Raw genomic sequence first — 20,030 nt, forward strand, 5'->3', positions numbered from 1 at the left:
GATGGCCCAAGTCCTTGGGCCCCTGCACCCATGTGGGAGACCGGGATGAAGCTCCTGGTTCTTGGCTTCAGATTGGTGCAGCACCGGCTGTTGCGGCCATTTAGGGAGTGAACCAGCGGACGGAAGACCTTTCTCTCTGTCTCTCCCTCTCACTGTCTGTAACTCTACCTCTCAAATAAATAAATTTAAATAAATTTAAAAAAAAAAGCAGACCTAGACAGCTCTCTCTACTCTTTTACATGAGGACACAATAAGAAGGCAACTATGTCCAGCCAGAGGAGGGTCCTCACCAGAACTGTCAGCATCCTGACCTGGAACTTCCAACCTCCAGAACTGTGAGAAATTTTGTTGGATGTAAGACGTTCCATCTACAGTACTTTGTTATAACAGCCTGACCTGACTGAGGCACTCAGAAAAGGCTGAGAATTATCACTCTCAGCTCTATCTATAGCTCTGCCCATAATCTTTGTAACTATCTCATAAAGGAAACAAGGGCCCAGACGCATTAAGTGGGGTCACATAGCCAAAATATGGGCCTGTTCTTAGAAAGTATGCTGGTCATAGGGAAGAGCGGACACAAGGACAAGGGCTGCCATCCACTGTGATGAGAGGGTTATGAGATACACAGCATTCTTGGGGCTTTTGCAGAGCCTCTTTCGTGCTCTGTACCCCCGGTAGCATACCCTCTCTTATAGATCAAACAGTTCAAGCCAAGACACCTTGGCTTCTCACAAACACACACATCTATCCACTGAGTCTTGCAGACGGGCTTCCCAAGAGCCCTGAGGAATGAGAGCCCTTTGGGAGGCTCTTCATTGAGGGTGTAAGAGCCAACGAGAAACTGGGGAGTATCTGACATTCTGGCTGTCCTGTTTCTAACAAGAGGGGACAGTAGTAAGTGCCTAAATAACTGTATAAAGATTCCTACTTTGTAATTCAAACCCTCAAATCATTTCATCTCATGAAACTGAGAGGAAGATATACATCTCGATAGCTTATGGATTTGTTAGCCATCTTCTATTATTTTCATTTAAAGAACTTAATTTCTTGAGTGGGTTGATGCACAACTGAGGCAAACCTTTCACAAATCACAACTGTAACAGGTCCTAGAGAGTGTTCCTCAGGTTTGACAGTTTAGTGCAAGTGTAGTGGTTTCCAGGGACACACAAATCAGGTGTGAGGAACAACACTAGGTATTGTTTTATAGTGGGTGATATTCTTTTACACTCCACCAGGGCCATCATCATGCAGAAGTCAATCTGAATGGCATCCAAAGGGATTTAACAAAGTGGTAAAAAATACTTATACTCTAGACCAACTCAGATGTCTGAAATATCAAAACAAAATAAATATTTCAGATAAGTCAAAATAAAGAAATCAACACTCACAGAGTTGCTTAGTGTCCAGAAAATTTGAGGAAAAAAATAGAAATTAACAATTCCATCACTTCTTCCTTCTTTTTTGAAGAAATCAATCCAAGCATCTATAACCAACATGTCTTTGACAAAGGAGCCTAAATCAACCCTTGCATAAGGTTAGTGCCTTCAACAAATGGTGCTGGGAAAACTGGATCTCCATATGCAGAAGTATGGAACAAGATTCCTACCTTATACTTCACACAAAAATCCACTCAAAATGGATTAAATACCTAAATCTACAACCCAATACCATCAATTTATTGGAGAACATTGGGGAAACCCTGCAAGACATTGGCAAAGGCAAAGAGTTCTTGGAAAAGACCCCAGAGGCACAGGAAATCAAAGCCAAAATTAACAAACGGGAATACATCAAATTGCAAAGCTTCTGTACTGCAATAGAAACACTCAGGAAAGTGAAGAGGCAACTGACAGGATGGGAAAAATTATTTGCAAACTATACAACTGATAAAGGATTAAAACCAGAACATATAAAGAGATCAAGAAACTCAACAACAACAAAATAAACAACCCAGTGAAGAAATGGGCAAGGGATTTGAACAGACATTTTTCAAAAGAGGAAATCCAAATGGCCAACAGACACATGAAAAAATGCTCAAGATCACTAGCCATTAGAGAAATGCAAATCAAAACCATGATGAGGTTTCACCTCACTGCAGTTAGAAAAGCGTTCATATAGAAAAAACAACAAATTTGGGGGAAGATGTGGGGAAAAAGGTAACCTATCCACTGTTGGTCATTATGTAAACTGGTGTGGCCACTGTGAAAGACAATATGGAGATACCTCAGAATATAGACCTACCACATGACCTAGCCATCCCACTCCTGGAAATTTACCCAAGGAAAATGAAATCAGAATCTTAAAGAGTTATCTGTACTCTCCAAGTTTATTGTAGCTCAATTTGCAATAGCTAAGACATGGAATCAACCCAAATGCCCATCAAAAGAAGACTGGATAAAGAAATTATGGGATGTGTACACCATGGAATACTATATAGTGAAAAAAAATGAAATCCAGTCATTTGCAACAAAATAGATGAGTTAAAAAAAAAAGGAAAACATCATACTTAGTGAAGTAAGTCAGCCCCAAAGTGACAAATACCATCTGTCCTCACTGACCTGTGATAGTTAATAGAGCACCTAAAAGGAAATATGTAGAAGTAAAATTGAAACTTAAAGAAGCAACGACTTGAACAGCCTTTCTCTTGACTGTTGAGGAACAGTTTTCTTTTTTTTCATATTATTTGTTGAACTCTTTACTTAACACAGAGTTAATCATATGTGTATAAAGTTAATTGAAAATAGATCTTAGTAAAAAATAAGAGTGGGAAGAGAAGAAGGAGGAGAGGTGGAAGTATGGGTGGGAGGGTGGGAAGAATCACCATGTTCCTAAAGTAGTATTTATGAAGTATAAGAAATTTGCAACTGCAAAGTTATATAGTTCTGCATACATTCCTAACAGACTTACTTCTAAGGGTACAATTTAAAAACTTGCTATGGGACCCCAAACCCCCTTATGCTGGGTGGTAAAAATAGCATTTTAAGTATTAAAGTGATCATACAGGGGCCAGCACCATGGCTTACTTGGTTAATCCTCCACCTGAGGCACCAGTATCCCATATGGGTGCCAGGTTCTAGTCCCAGTTGCTCCTTTTCCAGTCCAACTCTCTGCTGTGGCCCAGGAGGGCAGTGGAGAATGGCCCAGGTGCTTGGGCACCTGTACCCACGTGGGAGACTAGGAGGAAGCACCTGGCTCCTGGCTTTGGATCGGCGCCGAGTGCTGACTGTAGCAGCCATTTGGGGTGTGAACCAATGGAAGGAAGACCTTTTTCTCTGTCTCTCTCTCACACTGTAACTCTACCTGTCAAATAAATAAATAAAAATCTTTTTTTAAAAAAGTGATCATATAGATAGGTTCACGTGTCTAATAATAATAATAGACAGAATTAAAAAGGAGTGAATGCTTCAACATGGGAAGCAGACCATACAGCTGACTTATAGAATGATAATTGCTTTTGGTAGCACTCTGACTCCAGAATCAGCCCTAAGGCATTCTGGTCTAGCTTAAAAGCCCATGAGAGCATTTCAGGCATGGAAAGCCAATACACTGTGGCAAAAAGTGTCCTACATGAAGGATCTCTGTGGGTGAGACCCCGGTGGAAAGAAGTGGTCATCAAAGAAGGATGCACTTTTCTCTGAAGGGAGGAGAGAACTTCCACCTTGTTGATGGCCTTGTCTAAATGCTGACAGAGTTCGTGGATTCAAAAGGCTTCCATAGCCTAGTCAGCTAATGTCAAGAGCCTCGGGTGATCACTGATGTCATATATAAGAGTGTTAATTGTTAAATTAACAACAGGAGTCACTGTGCAATACCTACCTATGCAGGACCTCTTTCCTCAAAGTGTTGTATTATGAGAGTTAACAGTAAAACTTATTCTCAAAGATTTATTTCATTTTAGTGTATTAAGTGGAGGATATTCTTATGTCTCCTAAGTTTTAGTTATGCCTAAGTATCCAACTCCATTGCTTGTTTTCAGATGCTTCCTTAATTAATGACAAAACTTGTTCTAGGCCGGCGCCACGGCTCAATAGGCTAATCCTCTGCCTGTGGTGCTGGCACCCCCAGTTCTGGTCCTGGTTGGGGCGCTGGATTCTGTCCCGGTTGCTCCTCCTCCAGTCCAGCTCTCTGCTGTGGCCCGGGAGTACAGTGGAGGATGGCCCAAGTCCTTGGGCCCTGCACCCACATGGGAGACCAGGAGGAGGCACCTGGCTCCTGGCTTCGGATCAGCGCAGCGTGCCGGCCTTAGCGGACACTTAGGGGGTGAACCAACAGAAAAAGGAAGACCTGTCTCTGTCTTTCTCTCTCACTGTCTAACTGCCTGTCAAAAAAAAAAAAAAAAAAACTTGTTCTTAAGGACTTACTTTCTTTTAATGTATTAAGTGGAGGATATTCTTATGTCTCATAAGTTATAGTTATGTCTAAGTGTTTGCAAAAGATGTATCATTCTTGGGTGATTCCTTAAAATTAATTAAGTTTCTAAAAAAGTGAAATTAACTTTGAGATGCAGTGACTTTGAACAGCCCTTGTCTCAACTGTTGAACAGTTTTGCATGTGTGTATGTGGGTGTGCAAATTATTGAACTCTTTCCTTAATATATAGTTGTTTTTCTTTGTATAAAGTTAATTGAAAACGTATCTTAGTGGGGAAGGGCACTGGGAATGGGAGAGAGAGGAGGAGGAGAGGTGGAAGTATTGGTGGGAGGGCAGATATGGGCAGAAGAATCACTTCTATTCCTAAAGTTGTACTTAAGAAATGCATGAAGTTTGTATTCCTTAAATAAAAGGTTTCTTTAGGAAAAAATAAATAAGTTAAAAAAAAAAGTATTTATTTATTTGAAAGGCAAAGTTACAGAGAGACAGGGAGACACAAAAAGGAAAGGTCTTCAGCTCCTGGTTCATTGCCTAAATTGCCACAACAGCCAGGACTGAGCCAGGCTGAAGCCAGGAACCTGGAATTCCATCAGAGTCCCAGGTGGGCACAGGGACCCAAGGACTTGGGTCATCTTCTGCTGCTTTCCCATGAGCATTAGCAGGAAGCTGTATCGTAAAAGTGGAGCAGCCAGGACTCGAACTTGCACCCATATGTGATGCTAGCTTCACAGGTGGCAGCTTAACCACTGTGCTACAACGCTGTCCCCCAATTTTTCCAATAGGTGGTGATGTTAGCTACATTATTTAATGTTTCTATTCTGACCTTTCACAAATGGTAAACATCTTCCCTTTAGATATGTTGGTTTTATTATTAATCAGGATTTACCAATCTCAATGATTCTTTCTTTGGTTACTTGGCAGATAACTGATCTCACTCCCATCAAGGCTGAATTTTATATTCAATTCAGCTTTCTGAGTTCATTCCCATGCACTAGCAATGCTCTGTGTAGGTTTGGGTCCCAGAGTCAACATCATTTGAGAAATTTTTAGAAATGTAAAAGTCTTTTTTTTTTTTTTTTGACAGAGTGGATAGTGAGAGAGAGAGACAGAGAGAAAGGTCTTCCTTTTTGCCGTTGGTTCACCCTCCAATGGCCGCCACGGCTGGCGCACTGCAGCCGGCGCACTGCGAAGACAGGAGCCAGGTGCTTCTCCTGGTCTCCCATGGGGTGCAGGGCCCAAGCACTTGGGCCATCCTCCACTGCCTTCCCGGGCCACAGCAGAGAGCTGGCCTGGAAGAGGGGCAACCGGGAAAGAATCCGGCGCCCCAACCAGGACTAGAACCCGGTGTGCCGGTGCCGCTAGGTGGAGGATTAGCCTATTGAGTCATGGCACCGGCCAAGAAATGTAAAAGTCTTAAGTAGCACTCAGACCTACTAAGTGAGATAATCTAGGTGTGGGGCCAGCCATTTGTTCTGACAAGCCTTACCAGTGATTCTAATGCAAGATTAGGTTTGAAAAACACTGATTTAATATACAGCTTCCAATTCAGCTAATGATAGAAAAAAGTCATTGAGATTTTGAAAAAGTATAGGTAATCTGTAGTGGAGCACCTATATATAGGAATAGTGGGAAAATCATGGACATTAAATGGAGCTGAGTAGGAACTCTAGTTTTCTCACTCATCAGCTTTGTGGGCCTTGATGCAAAGTGTTGGCAGTAGAATCTGCCTTATAAGGGTACTTCAAAAGTAGAGGAAACTAGAATTAAAATATGAGATTAGGGTCTGGTAATTTGCCTAAGGGTTAAGACACCACTTAAGATGCCCATGTACTGGTCGGCATCGTGGTACAATGGGTTGAGTCATGACCTCCAATGCTGGCATCCCATATGAGCACTAGTTTGAGTCCCAGCTGCTCCACTTCTAATCCGGCTCCCTGTTAATTCACCTGGGGAGGAAAGATGGCAATAAATGCTTGGACCACAGCCACCCACATGGGAGACCTGGATGGAGTTCCTAGCTCCTACTTGGCCTGGCCCACTCCTGGATTTTGCAGCCATCTGTGGAGTGAACCAATAGATGGAAGATCTTCCTCTTTCTCTCTGTCTCTCCCTCTTTCTCTGTAACTCTACCTTTCAAATAAATAAATCTTAAAAAAAGATATGGAATTCAACTCTCAGCTGTGGTTCCTGACTAAATCTTCCTGCAAATACAGACCTTGGGAAGTAGCAGTGATGGTTTAGTAATTCGGTCCCTGCCACACATGTGGGAAGCCTGGATGAGTTCTGAGCTCCTGGTTTTGGTCTTCACCCCCTTGGGAAGTGAACCAGCACATGGGAGTTCACTCATATTTCTCTCTCTCTCTCTCTGTGTCTCTTTCTCTCTCTCTCATTTTTAAATAAAAGAGTTTATTTTACTGTAAAAGTTTTTCTTTGCTTAATACATGGAAAATACATATCATTAAAAACACTATGGATTTTAAAAAATCCTTTGCAATAATAAATTCACACTTTTAATTCCTGCATTTGTCCATGAACGTTTTAAGTACCCTCGTGTAGAAATTTTTTAGAGGTAAGTTGCAACTACTGCCTCATACAGGACTGGCACAGAAAATATTCTTCCCTGGCCTCCACCACCACTGGAATTTGATTCACCCAACCCGTGAGGGTGCAGTGGCGCAGTGCTCATCAGAACCAAGAATCACAAGGCCAAAATGAGCAGCTAGAACTTTCTAACATTGCACAGTCTAACATCTCCACGACGGTGTCGGGATTTTGCCATGAATCAGCAGGAACAGCACAGCTCTGATATCTGACAGAGCTATTTCAGCATCTAGATTGATGAGTAAGGGAGTTCCTAGGAAGTGAAGTGTACCAGCTGAGAGCATTTTAATTGTTAAAGTATCTCTTGTGAGCCAGAGCTGATGCCTGCTGACACTAGGGGAAGCAAAGAATAAAATGGTTGCCTAGAAAATTTAGAGGCGGCTCTTCAAGTCACCTGCCACATACAGGTTTGTTTTTCTTTAATTATCTGGGTAATTGCTCTGGTTCCTCTACTTGCATTTACCAAGTGACCGAACAGTGAGAGATAAAGTGTTTACAGAAGCTGCCTGTCAAGTGAGGCTTCAGGCGCCCATCTCATTGCAGCAACCCCTTGGTTGTCAGTGGGTCATTCCTATCAACACCTTCATCATTGGAAACTAATGAGGCCTTTCTAATTAATCTGCGTCCCTGCTTTTGTTTTTCATGTCTTTTCAATTTACAGCCTAAAATCAAATTCTTTCATTTAAAAGCATGATTTTCAGGTTGGCTTCTTAAGATAAAAATTGGAGGCACAGTTAAGATACAGACTTTCTCAAATACTGTTTTTCTTTTTCTTTTCTTTTTTTTTTTTTTTCTTACAGGCAGAGTGGACAGTGAGAGAGAGACAGAGAGAAAGGTCTTCCTTTTTCCGTTGGTTCATCCCCCAATGGCCGCTACGGCCAGCATGCCGTGCTGATCCAAAGCCTGGAGCCAAGTGCTTCTCCTGGTCTCCCATGGGGTGCAGGGCCCAAGCACTTGGGCCATCCTCCACTGCACTCTCGGGCCACAGCAGAGAGCTGGACTGGAAGAGGAGTAACTGGGACAGAACCAGCACCCTGACCGGGACTAGAACCCGGGGTGCCAGCACCACAGGCGGAGGATTAGCCTAGTGAGCCGCGGCACCAGCCTTTTTTTTTTTTTTTTTTTTTTTTTTTTTGACAACTGTGTATAAGTCAAAGTTCATTCAACATACTCAGTGAATTAGCCCGGGTAAATATCTCATACATAGTTAACATTGGAAAATTATGGGGAACTTTAGAGATAAAAGTTGAGATTGGGTGATAGCGTGAGAGAGTGAACAAATATATCATTCATATGGAGAGAAAAATATTTCAGAGGAATGTCATCAGATTACTTGGCAGTAACATAAAAGTCCAATTGCAAATGTAAGTCAAGGAGAAACCCAGAAGCCTCATAGACTTCAGTCTGCAGAAAACCCCTCTTATGGATGGCAATGGGAGGTTCAGTGTCCCATTTTCTACTTCCTTTGGGTTTGTGAAAAATCTCCATTGTATAAATCAGGACAGGCCAGTTTATGCTCCAGTATTAAATAACCCCCAAATCTCTATTGCTTACAACCACAAAGGGTTACTACTTTCCTAAGGGTGTTCTGGAGAAACAGAACCAACAGAAATATATATATATATATATATATATATATATATATATAAATAATTATACATATTTATATATATGTATCTTATATATAAAAGAGAGAGATAGAAGTTTATTATGAGAAATTGGTTGACTGGGTTATGGAGGCTGAGAAGTCCCATCTGTGCTCTGGAGATCTAGGAATGTTGGCATTGTAGTTAAGTCCAAGTCCAAAGGCCTGAGGACTTGGGGAGCTAATAGTGCCAGTCTCAGTCTGAAGGCAAGAGATCAATGCACCCACGTGGGAGACGCAGAAGAAGCTCAAATACTCAGGCAAAAGGGGTAAATTCTCTCTCCATACATTTTGTTCTATTCAGGCCTTCAATGGATTAGATGATGCTCATTCAGTTGGACAGAGAAATCTACTGAACCCACTGGCTAAAAATACTAATCTCATGCAGAAAGACTCTCACAGATACATACACCCAAAAATAAAGTACAGCCAAATACCTGTGCACTCCAGGATCCAATCAAGTTGACACATAAAGTTAACCATGAAAGCCACAAAGCATGTCAAATGAAATTTGGTCTTGGCTTTGACCCCTACCTTCATCCCTAATCTTCACTTTAGGAGCCAGATTGATGGAGCAGCATCTATCTGGCATCTTCTCAGGTCAAGAGTGAGGGAGAGAGACCTGAACAGCAAAGCACTGGTCCTTAATATTTCAGCCCAGAAATGAAATGTTTTTCATTTTCCACAGCAAGTAAATGGCCTCCCCTAAGTATAGCAGAGTAGGAGACTAAAATTACTCCATAGAAAAAAGATAGAGGGGAAAAAAATGGCAAGCAGAAACAGAGTCTATCATACCAATGGGATGCTTATGTAATCCACAAATTAACTCATCCTGAACTATGCCACCAGGGACTTCTCCTTGGGTCATCATTGCTCATTTTCTTATCACTTCTCCATGCAAGCCACGCTCTTTTTATATCCAAGGAGAGTTGCAACCCCTGCTTTAATTTCCAAAAATAAGCAAATACCTGGATAAGTATTTAAGACAATTTACTGAAGGCTAACTAACTAACTAAGGTAGTTAACTAAGTTAGCTAACTAAGAACTAACAGGAATAATTATAATGTGAGAAAAAGAAATATTCAGTACTGCATATTAATCGTCACTGCACCTGGAGATTTGTCCATCATCTGTGCCCCTCCACAGTGTTTCCCTCTTCCTGACCTTCCCCAGACCACCTATGACCATGAGCCTCCCCTCCCCAGAGTATACTCCCCAACCCCCCTTTTCCTCACTGAAAGAAGGATTCACCTACCATATTCTCACCCATAGGCAGCATCATCACCATATTTTAGACAGGCAATTCTGCCCACGGAAAATCCAGCCTTTGATCATTTTATTCAGATATGTTTAGTATGTGATCTTCAAGCTTCTTTTTCATTTTTTTTCAAGGTGGAGAGACAGACAGAGCTCCCATCTGCTGATTCACTCCTCAAGTTTTCCCAACAGCCAAAGCTGGGCCAAGGCTGTACTAGGCTGCAAAGAGGAGCCAGGAACTCAATCCAGGTCTCCTATGTGGATGGCAGCAACTCAGCTGCTTGAGCCATCACATCCTATCTCCTAGGACTTATTTCAGCAGAAAGCTAGAATTGGAAGCAGAGCTGAGGTGTGAACCCAAGCACTCCAACATGGGAGGCAGGCATCGTTACCACCAGATGAATGCCTGTCCCCAACCTTCTTGATTACAGAATAGGATTTTGGCTTTGTATATATAAAGGGCTCATTGAAGAGTAATTTTACTCAAAGATGATGAATGTCTCCTATCTGCCCCAATAAAATTACAAGTAGATTCAAAATAAAGCATTCTCTAAAATACACAAAAAGAAAATAGCTGTATGTGTTTGTGTGAATTATATATAGAGAGAGTGGATGTCTATGGGAAGTGATCATATATACATAGTTTGGATATCCATGTAGGTACTATTTTGTATTCTGATATTTCACTTATTATGTCATAAACAGATCACACTATTTTATATAATTTTCCTCAGTTAACATAATGGCTATATACTATGCCATCCTGATAAACTGGAATAATTTGTTAAATTAATCTCTTAATTTAGATGTTTCCCCTTATTTAGTCTTATGAATGAAGTAGCTTAAGCTACTTCTTGCTTATGGATATTTCCTTCTGTTATCCTTTTGAAGGAAATTCTTAGGAATAAAATTATTAGGTTAACAGTATAAACAATTTAGCTTTGTACTAAGTGTTTTTATATGCCTTTCCCAATTTACACATATTATGTAAAATGTTTATGCAATGTTTTCATTTGAAAATTGTGCGATCCAGTTTAATGTGATAAACTAATAACCTGTGAAATATAAGGGCTAATGTTTACTGCTAATATGAAAATATTTTTGTATTCCCAAAACTAAACATAAAGCATGTTACATTGGAATGGAGAAAGCATCTTTTGATATAAAGGCAAGCTCTCTGATCAGGAAAATAACACATATGTGACAAGTAACACATATGTGCAAGTAACAGAAATGTCATTTACACTAATTTGTGTCAGAAAGGGGAGGGGAGTTTCAAGAGACACTGAGAAGCCCACACCATAATAAAGAAAACTGATCAACTAAACAAATGAAATGTGGTAATATGAGCATTATCAGAGACCTTATTAAGAATTGGAAATGTGGGAATTTAGCTTAGTGGTTAAGATACTGGTTGGGATGCCTGTATCCCATATCCAGATCAGATAAAGACCTTCCAAAACAAACTGAAATTTAAAGAATTAGTCACCACTTGTCCAGCCTTACAAATGATTCTTAAGAATGCACCACACAGAGAAACAGAAAATGACAGTTGTAATTATGAAAGAATGTGAAAGCAGAAAATCTACTGGTTAAAGTACAAAGGGAATTTAAAGCAAACAATAGGAATATGTATGGAAAAATGGTAGGACCAAATCTTTAGTTATCCATAATAATTTTGAATGTAAATGGCCAAAATCTCCAATTAAAAGATCCATACTGGCTGAAGACCCATGATTTGCTGCCTGTAAGAAACACATCTCACCAACAAAATTACAAGCAGACTGAAAGTGAAAGGATGGAAAAAGATACTCTGTGCCAATGGAAAGCAAAAATGAGCATCTATAGCCATCCTAATATCATAAAAAAAATAAATTTTAACACAAAAACCATTACAAGAGACAAAGAGGGGTATGATGTGTTGATTAATGGATCAATTCAACAGGAAGGCATGACTATAATAAATGTATATGCACCCAATGCCAGGGTACCTGCCTAGGTAAAACAAATATTAATGGAACTAAAGGGAGACATAGACTCCAGTGCAATAGTAATGGGGGACTTCAACAATCCACTTTCATCCATTTCACTACTAGAGCAACTGGACAGAAAACCAAAAAACGAAACAACAGAACTAATCTACACTATGGACCAAATGGATCTAACATATCAACAGAGCATTTCATCATCCCACAGTTGAGAAATACACATTCTTCTCATCAGTACATGAAATGTTCTCTAGAATAGACCATATGCTAGGCCAAGAAGCAAGTCTCAGCAAACTCAAAAAATTGAATCATACCATGCATCTTCTCTGACCAAAATGGAATGAGGCTGGAAATTAACAACTCAAGAATATCTAGAAAATATGCAAACACATGGAGACTGAACAATATGCTCCTCAATAAACAGTGGTCCACAGAAGAAATCAAAAGGGAAATCAAAAATTTTTGGGAACAATGAAGATGACAATATAATATTTCAATCTTATTGAATATAGCAAAAACAGTATTAAGAGGAAAGTTTATAGCAACTGGTGCCTACATCAAAAAATTGGAAAGGCATCAAATAAATGATGGACCTACGAAAACAACAACAAACTAAACCCAAAATTAGTAGAAGGAAAGAAATAATTAAAATTTAGAGAATAAATTAAAAAATCAAAACAAAAATAACAAAAAATATCAGTGAAATGAAGAACTGGTTTGTTGAAAAAATAAACAAAATTGATCGAACTGTGATCCAACTAACCAAATAAAGAGGAAGAAAACCCAAATAAATATATGCAGAGATGAAAAAGAAGATAACAGTGGATACCACAGAAATAAAAAGAATCATCAGGAGTTACTACAAACAGCTTTATGCCAACAAATTGGAAAGTCTAAAAGAAATGGATAGATTCCTGGACACAGAATCTTCAAAATTAAGTCATAAAGACATTGAAAACCTAAACAGACCAATAACCAAGACAGAGATTGAATTGCTAATAAAGATTCTTCCATAGCCTGTGCTATGGCTCAATAGGCCAATCCTCCGCCTGCAGCACCGGCACGCCAGGTTCTAGTGCCGGGCGCTGGATTCTGTCCCAGTTGCTCCTCTTCCTGTCCAGCTCTCCGCTGTGGCTCAGGGGTGCAGTGGAGGATGGCCCAAGTCCTTGGGCCCTGCACCCACATGGGAGACCAGGAGAAGCACCTGGCTCCTGGCTTCGGATCAGCACGGTGTGCCCGCCACAGCGCAACAGCTGCAGCGGCCATTGGAGGGTGAACCAACGGCAAAGGAAGACCTTTCTCTCTGTTTCTCTCTCACTGTCCACTCTGCCTGCCAAAAAAAAAAAAAAAAAAAATGATTCTCCCATTCTCCCAAAAAAGAAAATCCCAGGACTGGATGGCTTCACCGCAGAACTCCATCAGACTTTAAAAGAAAAAGAAGCTGCAATTCTTCTCAAACCACTCAAAACAACTGAAAGAGAGGGAATCCTCCCAAACTCCTTTTATGAAGCCAGAATCACCTTAATTCTAAAACCAGAAAAGGATACAACAAAGAAAGAAAATTATAGGCCAATATGCTTGATAAACATAGATGCAAAAATCCTCAACAAAATCCTAGCGATCTGGGGATGATGTTATGGTTTAATAGGCTAAACCTCTGCCTGCAAGCACCAACATACCATATGGGTTCCAGTTTGTGTCCTATCTGCTCCTTTTCTGATCCAGCTGTCTGTTTATGACCTGGGGATGCAGTGGAAGATGACCCAAGTGCTTGGGCCCCTGCACCCACGTCAGATACCCGGAAAAAGCTCCTGGCTCCTAGCTTCCACTCAGCTCAGCTCCAGCCATGCATGGAAGACATTTGGGGGAGTTAACCAGTGGATGAAAGACCTTTCTCTCTGTCTCTCCCTCTGTCTGTCTCTAACTCTTCTTTTCAAATAAATAAATGACTCTATTAAAAAATTACTAGCAATTTAATGCAACAATCAGAAACATCATTCACCTGGATCAAGTGAGATTTATCCTTGGTATGCAGGGATGGTCCAATATATGCAAATCAATAAATGTGATACATCACATTTACAAATTGAAGAATAAAAACTATATGATTATCTCAATAGATGCAGAGAAAGTATTTGACAAAGTACAGCATCCTTTCATGATGAAAACGTTAAGCAAATTGGATATAAAAGGAACATTAATCAGAACAATCAAGGCAATATATGACAAACTCACATCCAGCATCATATTGAATGGGAAAAAGCTGTAAACATTCCCACTAAGGTCTGGAACTAGACAAGGATGCCCACTTTCACAACTGCTATTCAATATATTTCTGGAAGTTTTAGTCAGGAGCATTAGGAAAAAAAAAATCATAGAGTTACAGATTGAAAAGAAGGAAGTCAAACTATCCATATTTGAAAATGACATGATTCTATATGGGGGAACCAAAAGACTCCCTTAAGAGACTATTGGAGAGTCAGCACTGTGGTGTAGTGGGTAAAGCCACAGCCTACAGTGCCGGCATCCCATATGGGTGCCAGTTCAAGTTCTGGTTGCTCCACTTCTGATTCAGCTCTCTGCTATGGCCCGGGAAAGCAGTGGAAGATGGCCCAAGAAGCTCCTGGCTCCTGGCTTCGGATCAGCCCAGCTTTGGCCATTGCGACCATCTGGGGAGTGAACCATGGATGGAAGAGCGCTCTCTCTCTCTCTCTCTCTCAGCCTCCCTGTAACTCTGCCTTTCAAATACAATAAATAAATCTTAAAAAAGAGAGAGACCAGCGCTGTGGCTTACTAGGTTAATCTTCTACCTGTGGTGCTGGCATTCCAGGTTCTAGTCCCGGTTGGGGTGCCGGTTCTGTCCCGGTTGCTCCAGTCCAGCTCTCTGCTGTGGCCCGGGAAGGCAGTGGAGGATGGCCCAAGTGCTTAGGCCCTGCACCCACATGGGAGACCAGGAGGAAGCACCTGGCTCCTGGTTTCGGATCGGCACAGCGTGCCAGCCACAGCACACCAGGCGTAGTGGCCATTTGGGGGGTGAACCAATGGAAGGAAGACCTTTCTCTCTGTCCCTCTCTATCTAAATCTGCCTGTCAAAAAAAAGAGAGAAAAAGAGAGACGATTGGAAATCATAAGATTGTTGGTAAAATTACAGGATATAAAATCAACAAAAAAAATCAATAGTCTTTGTATACACAGACAATGTCATGGTTGAGAAACAACTTGTAACTCAGTTTCATTCACAATACCCACAAAAGCATTAAATACCTTGGAATATATCTAAGCAAGGAGTTGAAAGATTTTACAATGAAAATTACAAAACATTAAAGAAAGAAGTAGAAGTAGAAGACACCAAAAAATGGGAAAATCATCCATGTTTATGGATTGGAAGAATCAATATCATTAAATTGTCCATACTACCTAAAGGATCACTGCATTTCCAATCAAAATACCAATGACATTATTCTCAGATCTAGAAAAGATTATGCTAAAATTTATATGGAAACACAAGAGACTCCAAATAGCTAAAGCAATCCTATACAACAAAAATAAAGCTGGAGGCATCACAATACCAGATTTTAAGACATATTGCAGGGCAATTATAATCAAAACAGTCTAGTTCTGTCACAAAAATAGACTTGCACACCAACAGAACAGACTAGAAACCTCAGAAATCAATCCATGTATCTACAACCAATTAATCTTTAACAAAGGAGCTAAAATCACTCCCTCAAGAAAGGACAGTCTACTCAACAAATGGTGCTGGGAAAATTGTATCTGTGCATGCAGAAGTTTGACACAAGAACATTGCTTTATGGATACATACCATCAAATTACTAGACAATACTGGGGAAACTCTGAAAGACACTGGCATAGGCAAAGACCTCTTGGAAAAGACCCCAGAAGCACAAGCCATAAAAGCAAAAATAGACAAATGGAATTACATCAAACTAAGACACTTCTGCACTACAAAGGAAACACTTGACAAAGTGAAGAGTCAACCAACAGAATGGGAGGAAAAATTTTCAAATTACACAACTGATAAATGATTAATATCCAGAATTGATAAAGAGTTCAAGAAACTCAACAACAAAATAATCAATCCAGTTAAGAATGGGCAAAGGACTTGAACATGCATTTTTCAAAAGATGACATTTAAATGGCCAACAGGCACATGAAGTGTTCAGGATCACTAGCCATCAGGGAAATGCAAATCAAAACCTCAATGATGTTTCACTTCATCCCAGTTAAAATGGCTCTCATATACAAAGAGAAATCAATAATTGATGGTGAGTATGTAGAGGAAAAGGTACCCTAATACACTGGTAGTGGGAATGCAAACTAGTACAGCCATTATGGAAGACATTATGGAGATTCCTCATAAATCAGAAAATATATCTACCACATGACCCAGCCATCCCACTTCTTGGAATTTACCCAAGTGAAATGAAATCAGAATATGAAAGAGTTATTTGTATTCCCACGCTTATTGCATCTAAATTCTCAATAGCTAAGATATGGAATCAACCTAGATGTCCATAAACCATGACTAGATAAAGAAAATGTGGTATATATACACTATGGAACTCTACTCAGCCATAAAAAAGAATGAAATCCAGTCTTTTATAACAAATTGGATGCAACTAGAAACCAATATACTTAGTAAAATAAGCCAGACTCCAAAAGACAAATAGCATGTTTTCCCTGATCTGTGGTAACTAATAGAGTAAAAAAAATGTAATGTATATGACTGAAATTGACATTTTGAGATCTGACTATTGTTTATACCCCTTATCTCTACTGTTGAGGAACAGCGTTTTTTTTTTTTTCTTACAATTTGTTGAATTTTTACTTAATGGAAGATTAACTTTATGATTATAAAATAAACCAAAAGTATGTCATTCTAAAAATTAAAAGAAAGAATAAGAAAGGAATGAAGAGGGAAGGTGGTAGTGTGGGCAGGAAGGAAGGTAGTGTGGGAAGTATCACTATGCTCCTAAATCTGTATCTATGAAATAAATGAAATTTTTTTACCTTATATAAATTTTTTTAAAAGTGAGAAAAATACCTGGTTCAAGCTCCAAACTCCAGTTTCCTGCTAATGCAGACCCTGGGAGGCAGGAAGTGATGACTGAAGTACTTGGTTCCCTTTCACCCTCACAGGAAACCTGGATTGAACTCCTAGCTCTTGGCTTCATCCTAGATTAGCTCTGACAACTGTGGGCATTTATGGGGTAAACCAGTGAATGGGAGTTCCCTCTCTCTATGTGTGTCTCTCTGCCTTTTAAATAAATAAATACGTAAAATTTATTTCTTAAAAAAATAAAAATTGGAATATTATCAGGACTTTCTCCCATCCTCTGTTCCCTCTGCTTCTCTCCAGATTTTAGCTTCATCTTCTCTTACTGTAGACAGACAATTGCACAAGGAGCTCATTCGTACCAGTTCTATGGCCAAGCAGGAGCGGAGCCATGACAAATTGAAGGACTGGTCCCAATTCTTTACCTTTCCAAGTAGCTACTCCCTTGCCAAGAGATCTTTGTGGGTGGTATATACTTCTACCTTGCTTTTGGGCTTATCCATGTGACTTGCTGTGGCCAATGACATACGTGGAGAAATCACAATATGCCACTTAGCCTAGTTCTCTGTGACCTTGCATATTCTCAGCTGAAACAGATGTGCAAATCTGCAGTGTGGTCTAGAGATACCTCAACTGCTATGGCTGAAATCAGCCCACTGTAAGCCTGAAGGCACATGAGCAACCCCCACTGAACCCACCTAGGAGACCAGCAGCTGTGTGAGATTCATGAGTACTCACTCTTTTAAGTCACTTTCATTTCATGATTCTTTGTTATGCAGTTGTAACCGAAATAGAGGAGGTATGTTAGTCCATTTTCTATTGCTACAACAAAAATACTTGAGGCTGGGTAATGAATAAATAAAAGAGTTTTATTAACTCACATTTTCAGAGGCTGAAAGTCCATGGCACTAGTTTCTGCCAGGCCCCCTTGGTTGTATCACATCATAGTAGATGGCATCGCTGTGCGAGTCCATGCAAGGAGAGATCATGTGGTAAGACAGAAGCCAGAGAAAGAGCAGGCCTACCCTTTTGGATCAACCCTTTCTTGAAAACCATCTCAGAAGAAGCGCCTCAATCCCTTGCAGGGACACTGCCCTCACCATCTCTCACTAGGTTTCATATCCTAAAGTCCCCACACTTTTTAACATCACCACATTGGGAAACAAGTTATTTTGGGGGGACAAAACATATCCAAGCCTATCACATGGCTTCTCTCTCCCAGCTTTAGTTTGAAAAGTCTTAGGGAAGAACGTCTGGCCCAGCTTGTGTCAAAGGCTCACATCTGTCACCAGCCAGTCAGATATTTCAAAAACAGAGAAATGCTGCTAGTCATCAGGAAAAAAATGATAGCTTTCTACTCTGTAATACAGTCATATATTTTTAAGAGACAAGTTTAAAATACTCTAGTCATTCATCTTTTTGAATTAACATAAAAAGTCAGTTTCATTAATATAGTTAATCATAAAACTTCATACAATTTAAGTACATAGGATGGCTGGGGAGTAAATAGAAAGAAGATGCAGGAAAACAAGAACAAAAAAGAAGAAATATTTGCAAAAACTTGGAGAGGCAGTGATATTTCTTTAGATAAAATGTATTAAAAATGCATTAGCTAATAAACACATTTTAAAATCTGCCCAAATAAGAAAGCAATACAATTTTTGAAAATATCATTTTATCCCAACTGAGAAAACCACTGAGTACTTTAGGAATGATGTAAAGAGTATTGCCTCTCAATTCATGGGTATAAATGTTGTCGTTAATATCTCTCAACTGCCATCTGGTCACCAGCATCAGACCTGGGGCAAGGGCTTAGAATAAACTATTTTGGTGCCAAATGCAGAAGGTTCAGGCAATGGAGCTAGTGGAAAAAGATATAGAAGGAAATGAGCTAGAAAGTGAGGCAAAGGAAAAACAAAGAGCAGGCTCGGTACAGGGATTAAAATTCACAGCCAGAGAAAGTACAAGGGTCTTGAAAAAGTTAGTGGAAATGCATACTATGACAAATTCATATAAAAACAAACAAGCAAACAAAAAAAACCCTTTTTACCAAAATAAACATCCTTTAATTCTCTTTCCATAAACCTGTTGAAGTACCCTTATACAAACTGGAGAGGATCACGTTCCTTCTAGTTTCCAGGATCTAAGAACAACACCAGAGATAGTCTTCAGCGAGAATGACAGAACCATGGAATATTCGATGACAGCTCTTGATGTTTGCTCTGTAGGAATCCATCTCAAGTCAGTGCAGGAAGATAAAGGACAGAATACAAGGTAATGAAGTTTGCAAGAGAGAGGGAGATGCTAGTTTCCACATTGGGAAAGGACACAAGAACAAAACCCAAGTACCCAAGACAACCAGGCAAAAGAAAGAGGCTAGGTGGGGAGCCCAGAACCCTGGAGAAACATACTGGGATTTAAGAGCTTTCAGTGATGAAGCAGCCAAAACTACTTCCCAGTTTCATTATTTGGCAAGGATAGTTGCATTTGAGCTACTGTCCCAGTGGCCTCTTCTTAGTCCCAGAAAGAATTGAAAACATCCGGCAGATAATTGAGTACTTAGTAGAAACAGCTGGTATAGGGATAGAGCAAAGCTAAGACTAAAATTTGGGGGCCCTTTAGGATTTTGTTACTAAAGACTTTTAAAATTATATTATATCTTTATAACTCTGGGCATATGTTGATCCAACTTTTGATATTTGTAGTAGGATGTTGAGTTGTGTTAAAGGTCTCTTCCATTTCCTTGCAAATTTAAGCAGTTATCTGTCTGTAAAAGTAGTGTTTTCCTAGCCATGAATTAATAAGAAAAATTGGGAAATAGATGATACATCAAAAATATATTTCTAGATATATTAAACCAAAATATGTTAGAAATGAAAATATACAGTGTAAATTAAATTTCTAGGCTAGATCACAAACTTCTATTTAAGTGTTCTATGATTAAGCCATACAATGGTAGAAATATTTTAAGTTTTTATATGTAAAGTGGTATATATTTTCATAGCAGGACACTCACAAATGTACAGTATTTCCATTGCATATATAGACTTCAGAATAGTATTATAGGTTAACAGAGAAAGAGAACTGTCATTTGA

At 39.7% G+C, this 20,030-nt stretch overlaps 1 long non-coding RNA gene across 10 annotated transcripts in view; it reads right to left on the minus strand.

Moving 5' to 3' along the window:
• Positions 1–20,030, minus strand: part of LOC127494001 (uncharacterized) — a 184,676-nt gene that overhangs the window by 114,623 nt on the left and 50,023 nt on the right. Inside the window, exon 5 of one of the 10 annotated variants that reach the window (XR_011387742.1) lies at positions 17,674–17,895. The exons of the other annotated variants lie outside the window; for them this stretch is intronic. This is a non-coding gene — a long non-coding RNA (uncharacterized lncRNA). The remainder of the gene's footprint in view (positions 1–17,673; positions 17,896–20,030) is intronic. 10 annotated transcript variants of the gene reach the window in all.

This window comes from Oryctolagus cuniculus, chromosome 4, assembly GCF_964237555.1.
Source record: "Oryctolagus cuniculus chromosome 4, mOryCun1.1, whole genome shotgun sequence".
NCBI lineage: Eukaryota > Metazoa > Chordata > Mammalia > Lagomorpha > Leporidae > Oryctolagus > Oryctolagus cuniculus.